Genomic DNA, 9,578 nt, shown 5'->3' with positions numbered 1-9,578 from the left:
AAAGGCATATCTTTTAAAAATATAATCGCAACGTAACCAGAATTAACTGTTTTCAATTATAATCTCCAATGCATTTCTTTTCTGGGGATCAGACTTTAGAAAACAGAATAAATTAATGGCAGATACTAGTCAAAATGCAGCATTCCTCAGGATCCCAGTTTCCATAAGCTCGTCTTGGTGAAAGAATTAAACATATACCAAATCATTAAGGTGAAGGGGACCTATCAGTAAAAATCCCCGCTAAAGGCATTTCTTTAATATGTTTGAAATTGTAAGAGGGAGAGGATTTTTCTCTTCAGACTCTTGCCTGACATACCTTGGAGCTGATGAATTCTGCACATCCCTGGGATTTGCAGGAGGTTACAGAACAAGATTACACACCCTGGTGATGTATTTACTGCAAGGACAACCCGGGCACAGCTGCAGCTTGAAACCAGAATGTGTGGCGAGTCTAACCATGAAATACTTAAGGCTATTAACTTCAACAGAGCATCCTGTGTACCTGGGAAATGAAGCCAATCAGTTTTGCTTTTCTTTTTCATTGTTCTTGGTGGTTTAATGTAATTTAGTCTGAGAGGATGAAAACTGGTACCTCACTTTATTTTTCACTCATGTAAAATCAGAGCCCAGAAAAAACTGGGTCCAGTGATAGGGATTATATGTAGTTAACTGATGTACAAAGAATTATAAGAAGGAAAAATCTCCCTTTGTGCATTAAATGGAAGGCTGGGGGATTCCTCTCCTTTTAGGATTAAACTGCAAATGTCATTTACCATTCAATGGCTTTAGAAATAATATCACACTGAATATCTTAAGCAGCTTTCCCAGACTTTTTTTTTCTCCCAGGTCCTAAATAATTATGCTGAGAGCCCCGTGGACAGAGTGGTTAGCAAAACAGAAAATGCCCTCATGGAGTCCATAACCTTGTAAGGAAAAGAGATATAAAAAAAGAGGTAGAAGGACATAGATAATAAAAGTTACAATCCTTGATAAAGCTAGAAGGACAAAGTACTCTAACAGAGCACATTATATGCCTCACATTTATGTGTTTGTCTCCTTTCTTTATCAGTCTATTCTTGACCAAAGCAATGTTATTTAAAATAATTTTTTGAAACTTCTATTTTTATCACTCTATTCCCAGAGGCCTGTCCAGTACATGGAACATGGTAGACACCTAATAATCTTTGTTAGTTATATTTGTTGCGTAAAATTACAGTCACCAGAATTACTCATGATACCCTTACAAAAAAAAAAAATCACATGAGCTAAATTTGTCAGGTATTAATGTTCTCATTTTACTGATAGAAAAACAGGGAAAAATTAAAATTAAATGGTTTGCTCAAACTCAGCTAATAAGAGAGGCCTAAAACAGGTCTCTGGACTCTGAAACCAGTGTTTTTTCACTAAACAGAGAAAAATAGGTAACGTAAAGGAGGAAAATAATACTAATGAAAGTACCAGACTGTATGTGCTATTTTGCCCGTCAGTAAAGGGGGGAAAAACAAACAAGGAGGAAGCTTCAGAGTTGTGCATAAATTAAAAGGAATCCAATTCACTCTCAAATGAACATGCTGTGGGATAATAGCCAAAAACTTTGCTTAGATTTGTGGATGTCCAGCAACCTATATTTAAGCCGATGTAATTCTTTTTAAAGGGCTCTCTATTCAAACTTTTGAAAGGCAAGAATTGCCCTTTAATGAGAAATCTTCATTCTGTTATGGAAATAAAATACAATTTCACTAATTTGGTTATTTACTCTCAATTTCAGCAGATGTTTTCCCTAAACTACTATAATTTATACACACACACACACACACACACACACACACACACACACACAGACTTTGCAATATATTTTTAAGCCATCAAGACTGGAAGCATCCATAGGGGGTGTGTGAGTCACCTTGGGCTTCCCACGACCAAGTGCCATAGTCTGGTGGCTTAAACAACAGGAATTTAGTACCCATAGTTCTAGAGACTGGGAAGTCCAAGACTGAAGTACAGCTGCTGAGATTTCTCTTCTTGGTTTGCAAACAGCCAGCCACCTTCTTGCTATGTCCTTACATAGCAGAGCATAAGCTGTCTCTCTCTTTCTTCCTCTTCTTATAAAGCCACTAATCCCATCATAAGTGTTTTACCCTCATAATCTACTCTAATCCCAGTTACCTCCCAAAGGCTAGGTCTTCAAATATTATCACATTGGGGTTAGGGTTTTAACATATGAATTTTTGGAGCACACAAACTTTCAGTTCATAACAGGAGGTATAACTAAATGAAATAAAACTGATTACATCACACAAACACACACACAGACACACAGACACACACACACACACACACACGGTGCTTTAAACCACACTTTGAATATTTGACAAGAGGATCATGGGTGAGGTTTTGCCCAATCTTGAGGCAATAAATCTGAATAATAGAATTTAGAGTAGCATTCCACAACTGAAGAACAAATAAAGCTAAACAGAAATGGTTCATGCATTTTACATTATTTGTAAAGAAATCAGAGACTGAGGAAATACAAAATGGTGGAGAAGATATTAATGAACACTGTGCTTGCTTCCTTCCATGAACCAATTAAAATTACAACTAAATTACAGAAAAATCAACCTGGAGAACCATCTGAAGTCTGACTGAACAGAAGTTTTATATAAAGAAGCAGCCATGCCCAAACTGGTAGGAGGGGCAGAGATGTGGAACAGTCTAACCCCAAACATCCATGTGGAGACTGAGACCTGTGAGGGATATCTTGGCCATGGAGGGTCCCCCCAGAGGAGAAAGGTCCCCAACACCACACCAGCCTCCTCAGCCCAGAGTACTTATGCTGGGAAGAGGAGCCCCCACAACATCTGGCTGTGGAAAACGGTGGGGATTCTGACCATCTCGGTGGGATGGAAGGCTAGACATCTTCTACAAGGGCCTATGCACAGATTCTCACTCCCAGACTCTCACCTTGGGCTCCAGCAGAGGGACAGTAACTTCAGGGGGTTGTTGGAGACATATGGGGGGCATACTGAGTTGTGTTGCTTCAGGTTGAGAGCTGGAGGACAGTAGCCATTTCCCTCTAAGGAGATCCTCATCCCGTGCAGCTGGCAGGTAGGCGCCATCTTTCCTGGGTAGGCGCCCACATGGTGAAATCTGAACCTGATTGGTCTGTTGAGCTCCACAGCTCCATCCTGCTGACTCACCCAGACACCCATCCCACCCAACTCTCCCAACACCAGAGGCACTTTCTCCAAGAGCAGCCAACCCTGCTCGAATTGTACACCTTCATGGTCCAACAGACCCCAGGCTGGTGGTGACTAGCCTCAGTGTGCTCTGACACTTTTGCTGAGTAGCTTCAGGGTCAGCACTGGCATTTACATTAACAAAGAATTTCCATTAACCTAGTGACCACAACTCTTCCCACTCTAGTGACTTCCTGAGACCCTGCCTCACCCAACTTGTGTACCACATGAGGCTTTATCAGTAGCTGAACCTTAAGGGAGCCAACAGGTGGCAGCAAGTCTTGGGGTACCCTGGCATTTTGCAGAGTTACCCTAGGCCTGGTACTGGTGGCAGATGTCCTTGGTTCAGAGAATGGCCTCTCGCACATGCCTCCCAGGTTAGCAAAGACAATGAACAACTGCAGATCACTTTGTAGCTCTTACCAGGTAGCTCCCAGCCAGTCACAGGCAGTGGGTGAGCTGGGCCTGCACCAGAGCACCTCCAAAGAGGCCTGAGAATCAACATATTTGGAGGTTGGCGCTAGACCCTAGCACAGCACTGCCTAATTATCCCCATAAATGGCACACACAAAGGGCAGTCTCAACAGGCCCCAGAGCCCCCTGGGCAAATACCACTCAATGGGTTAAGCCCCCTGGACAGCAGCATATAAGCTGTGGATATGACCAAACCCCACAGCCAATCAGCCTGAGGGTTAATCCCACCCACTGATGTGCCAGTAGCAATCAAGGCTCAACTATAACAGGAGGGCACACACAATTCATACAACGGACACACTCCTAGAGAACCTAGAGCAGGTGACCAGGGAGACTGTGCCAGGGCCCAACAAGGCACCTACTACATAAGGCCACCTGACCAAGACTCGAGGATGTAAAAGATCTATCTAATACATAGAAACAAAGAGGCAGCCAAAATAAGGAAACAAAGAAACACATCCCAAATGAGAGAACAAGAGAAAACTCCAGAAAACGAACTAAACAAAATGGAGGCAAATAACCCACCAGATGCAAAGTTCAAAACAGTAGTTGTAAGATGGTCAAGGAACTCAGTGAGAACTTCAACAGAGAGATAGCCAGCATTAAAAAGGACACAGAAACCATAAAAATGAACTAGTCAAAAGTGAAGAACACAGGAACTGAAATGAAGAATACACCAAAAGGAATCACCAGCAGACTAGATGAAACAGAGGATTGAATCAGTGATTTGGATGACAAGGTAGCAGAAAACATCCAATAGGAAGAGAAAAAAGAATCCAAAAAAATGAGGTTAGTTTAAGAGACCATGGGGACAACATCAAGAATAACAACATTCACATCTTAGGGTGACCAGAAGTAGAAGAGAAAAAGCAAGGAATTGAGAACCTATTTGAAGAAAGAATGACTGAAAACTTTCCTAACCTGGTGAAGGAAATAGACATGCAAGTCCAGGAAGTGCAGAGAGTTCCAAACAAGATGAACCCAAACAGGCCCATACCAAGACACACTATAATTAGAATAGCAAAGGTTAAAGACAAAGAGAGAATTCTAAAAGCATCAAGAAAAAGACAAGTAGTAACTTATAAGGGAGCTTCCATAAGACTGTCAGCTGATTTTTCAATAGGAACTTTGCAGGCCAGAAGGGATTGGCAGGAAATATTTAACATAATGAAAAGCATGAACCTACAACCAAGATTACTCTACCCAGCAAAGTTATCATTTAGAATGTAAGAGTTTTCCAGACAAGAAAAAGCTAAAGGAGTTCATCACCACCAAATTAGTATTACAAGGAATGTTAGAGGGACTTCTTTAAGATGGAAAAAAGAAAAGATAAAAATTATTAATATAAAATGGCAATACCCTTTTGCCCTGAAAATAAGACCTAGCTAGACAATCAGCTCTAATGCCTCTTTTGGAGTAGACATTAGTATAAGACCCGATATTATATTATATTATATTATATTATATTATATTATATTATATTATATTATATTATATTATATTATATTATATTATATTATATTATATTATATTATATTTTAATAAGACCCAGTCTTATATTATCATAAAATAAGACAAGGTCTTACATTAATTTTTGCTCCAAAAGACGCATTAGAGCTGATTGTCTAGCTAGGTCTTATTTTCAGGGAAACACGGTAGCCACATATCAACAATTACTTTAAATGTAAATGGATTAAATGCTCCACTCAAAAGACATACAAGGGCTGAACAGGTAAGAAAACAAAACCTTACGTATGCTGCCTACAAGAGAATCACTGCAGATTGAAGACACACACAGATGGAAAGTAAAGGGATGGAAAAGATATTTTATGAAAATGGAAATAACAACAACAACCAGGCAAAATAGATTTTAAAACAAAGGGTATATCAAGAGACAAAGAAGGACCTGGTAATCCCACTTCTGGGTATTTATCTAAAGAAACCCAAATGCTACTTCGAGGGGATTTGCGCATTCATATGTTCGTTGCAACATTGTTTACAATGGCCCATGTGGAGGCAGCCTGGGTGTCTGTTGATGGAAGAACGGATAAAGAGGAGATGGTACATGGAAGTTTGGACAATTAAGTTCGCGAACTTTCCACCATGTAAGTGCACAGTGGAAAATTCATGAACTTAATTGTCTGACTTTTGTATGCACAATGGAATATTCTTGGCCAGGGAAGGGGTGGCATGGGTAGGCTGAGTGGAGGGTCAGACAGAGAAAGTGGAGGGTATTGTGCTGAGTGGAGTATCAGACAGAGAAAGACAGATGCGACATATTTTGCTTGTATGTGGAATCTAAAGAAGAAAATAAACAAACAAAACAGAAACAAACTCATAGATACAGAGAATATTTTGATGGTTGCCAGATGGGATGGGAGTTGGGCGTTGGGTGAACAAAGGGGAAGGGATTAAGAAGTACGAATTGGTTGTTAAAAAGTAGTTATGGAGTTGTAGCGCATAACATAAGGAATATAATCAATAATACTGTAATAACTTTGTATGGTGACAGATGGGTACTAGATTTGTTGTAGTGATAGATGGGAGGGGGTTGGGGTCAGGATGAAAAAGGTGAAGGAATTAAGAAGTACAAATTTGTAGTTACAAAATTGTCATGAGGATGTAAAGTAAAACAAAGGGAATATAGTCAATAATATGGTAATAACTCTGTGCATAGTTATTACCATAACTATGGTAATAGTCACAGTGTTAGGTGACTAGTCTGGGAGATCACTTCTTAAATTGCAGAAATTTTGAACCACTATGTTGAGCACCTGAAATTAATATAAAATAATATTTAATGTCAACTCTAATTGAAAAAATAAAAATGAGGGAAAATGTGAAGGGGAATAAGAGGTTCATATTTCCAGGTACAAAACAAATAAGTCATGGGGATGTAATGTACAGCATAGGGAATATAGTCAATAATATTGTGATAGCATGGTACAGTGTCAGATGGTTGCTGGACTTACGGTGATCACTTCTTTAGGTATATAAATGTTGAATAACTATGGTGTGCCCCTGAAACTAATATAATATTGTCTGTTAGCTATATTTTAATAAAAACCAAGTTAGCAGGAAGGTGAAATACTTATATAACCAGCCCAGAAAAGCCTTTGAATCTAACTTAAACATCATGGAACTATACGAGCTGAAACATCCTCATTTTGAAAGGGTACAATGTCCATTGAATTCATTTATTTGAAATTTAAAATTATTGACAATGGTTTCAGAATAATACGAAAGTGGAAGAAAATTAGCTCATTTAAAATTTTGCTATGTTCTACCAAATCAGCGAAAACAGAACAAAGAAAAGATGTATTGTAATGCCGTTATATTCCAGTCCTGTGAAAGAAGGATGGATGAGCAAAATAACTACCAGATAATCAAAAATCTTGATTAATTGTGATATTAAGGATAAAAGCCTGCATATGGTGTATATTTATTTTGATTTGTGTCCTGCCTACTTTCAAATAGAATTTGTGGTGACAGAAATAAATCACTATATTTGTCAACCCACATTGGATTGCACGGTCCAGAAAACCCCAGCTACAATGGTTTATGTACAAAAGGGAATTTAAGCCCATGCTATCAAAGTCCCAAGGTAAAACCAGCATCTAGCACTAGATCCAAGGATTCAATGAGGTCAATAGGCCTCACTCTCCCTATCTTCTAATCTCAGGTCTGCTTTTCTTTCGGTTGGCTCCCTTCTCTCGCACTCTCTCCTGTGGAGCAAGATGGCAGCCAGAAGCTTTCTTGCTCTATCATCCCATCTTTTTGGCCATTAGTGAAAAATTAACACCTTCACAGTCTGGCTAGTAAAAGCATTTGAATGTGCTTTGATAGGACTGACTTGTATCATGTCGTGGGCTCACCCTTTATCGAATTACTGTAGCCAGAGCAACGGAGCACACTGATTGTCCTGGCCTGGGTTATATTTCAATCCTTGGCTCCAAGAGATTAGGATTAGTTTCCTCTAAACCATGTGGACTAAGAATGGGGAAAAGAAAGTAACCAAAAAGTATTGAGGTCCTATTACCACAAAAAGGGGGAAATATCCTTTAGGTAGTTGAACACTGCAGATGTCTACCAGAATCATAGAATAATAAAATTGAATCATTGACAAATATTGAAAAGTAAAAGTCACATGCACGGGAGGTGGTGGTCTTGGAAGTTGGGTTGGTGGGGTGGGGAAGGGGGAATGTATGTCATAGAAACCTGGACTGAGAAAAGGTAAAATGATCAAGTATAAAACTTTGCTCTGAGTTTCCTAGAAACCAAGGCAAAGTGAGATACTCAATGGATCATGTAACTCTCCTAATCCAAGGAAAAGAAGCTCCCAGCTTGTCAGGTGATATAGATACTTTCCTGGCTCTGAATTCTAAGAATAATTTGTATCCAGAGCCTTTAAAATACTGAGCAACATAATAAGGTACTATATTTTCAAAAGTTTTCAAATAGAAATATTTCAAATTTTGCACAATGAAAGCCAAATACATAGCATTACACTGTTGTTGTGTAAAGTCAATTATTTAAAAGGCTACAGTGACAGGGTCCAAGTATGTAACCTAACAGAGGACGTAAAGGTAGAAAACCTTCAATGAAATACTAACCCTGACACTTATTAGCTGAGCCACCTTAGTTAGGTCCCTCTCATTTTCTAAGCTTGTGTATTTTAACTGTAAAGAAGGGGTAATAATACCTATATTTCCTGACTATATGTGAGAATTAAATTAAGCAACATATAAGAGTATTTTTAACTCATATATATGCATATGTGTATATTAGATATATAAAATATTTTCATCAGACAAATGATATTCCAGGATTTTCTAGATAAAAAAGGATAAAATCAGATCAAATTATATATATTTTATAATTAATTGCATAAAATGTTCAACTGATGTTCATTAAATAGTGAAAGGCTATGTTAAGTTTTTGTTGAAGCTCTAATGAGAGCCTTTTTTAATTTCTTTTTTATTATTTTACTCTGAAATTTTCAGCTTTCAAATAAGTTGCTTTCATCAACAAAAGCAACAGTTGTTTTTATTTATGAGGTATTTTACAGCAGCGATCATAACACTCAATAAAGCTTTGTAGACATTGTTATTACCAATACGATCATTACCACCACCATTACTTCTACCAATCATTACAATTTCCTCAGCATTTACTATTGGCACGACATGAAATGAAACACTTTTGCATACATTAAAAACACAATCCCTGCAGTAGGAACGAGAAAGGTTCTTTTCATAATGCCTCTCAAGAACCATAGAACATTAGTTGATCACTTTCTCTGACCCTGAGTTTCTCCAGGCATAGCATGATATGACTGCACATCTTAAAGGATTCCTTCCAGACTGCAATTCCGTATTACTACTTTGTCAGAGCCAACTCAATAGTGACAAGATGGCTGCTCAGATTTGTGGTATATTATAAGCATTTTTACCCTGGTTATGAATTAATACTTTTCTTATGATGTTCTCTTTGGTCAAAAGCAGCCCCATTTTTTTTTTATCCAATGAAACTGATGGGATGTTATTCCATAAGAGGGAAGAGCGTGTCTTCCATAATTTGTGGAATTTTGTGGAATGTGCTTCCTTAAGGAGAATAATAAGGACCCAGTAAGTCTGTGTTACCGTCTTAAATTAGTAAGTGGTCACTGTGTTCCCAAAGAAAAAGATAATTTCTTTTTTTTTAACCTTTTTATTTATTTTTTTAACTTTAAATTTCTTTTAGTGAGGCATAATTGATATCATATTATTTCTTAATCAAGTGCCCGAGCAGCTCAGCAGCTATCATCAGTTAAGATCATAGTTAATATACCAAAATGGCATCCGGCAGTGGTTTTCAGCTTTGGTTACA

This window comes from Rhinolophus ferrumequinum, chromosome 10 (genome assembly GCF_004115265.2).
Source record: "Rhinolophus ferrumequinum isolate MPI-CBG mRhiFer1 chromosome 10, mRhiFer1_v1.p, whole genome shotgun sequence".
NCBI lineage: Eukaryota > Metazoa > Chordata > Mammalia > Chiroptera > Rhinolophidae > Rhinolophus > Rhinolophus ferrumequinum.
The sequence above is the reverse complement of the archived record's forward strand: the minus strand, read 5'-3'. Positions refer to the sequence as shown.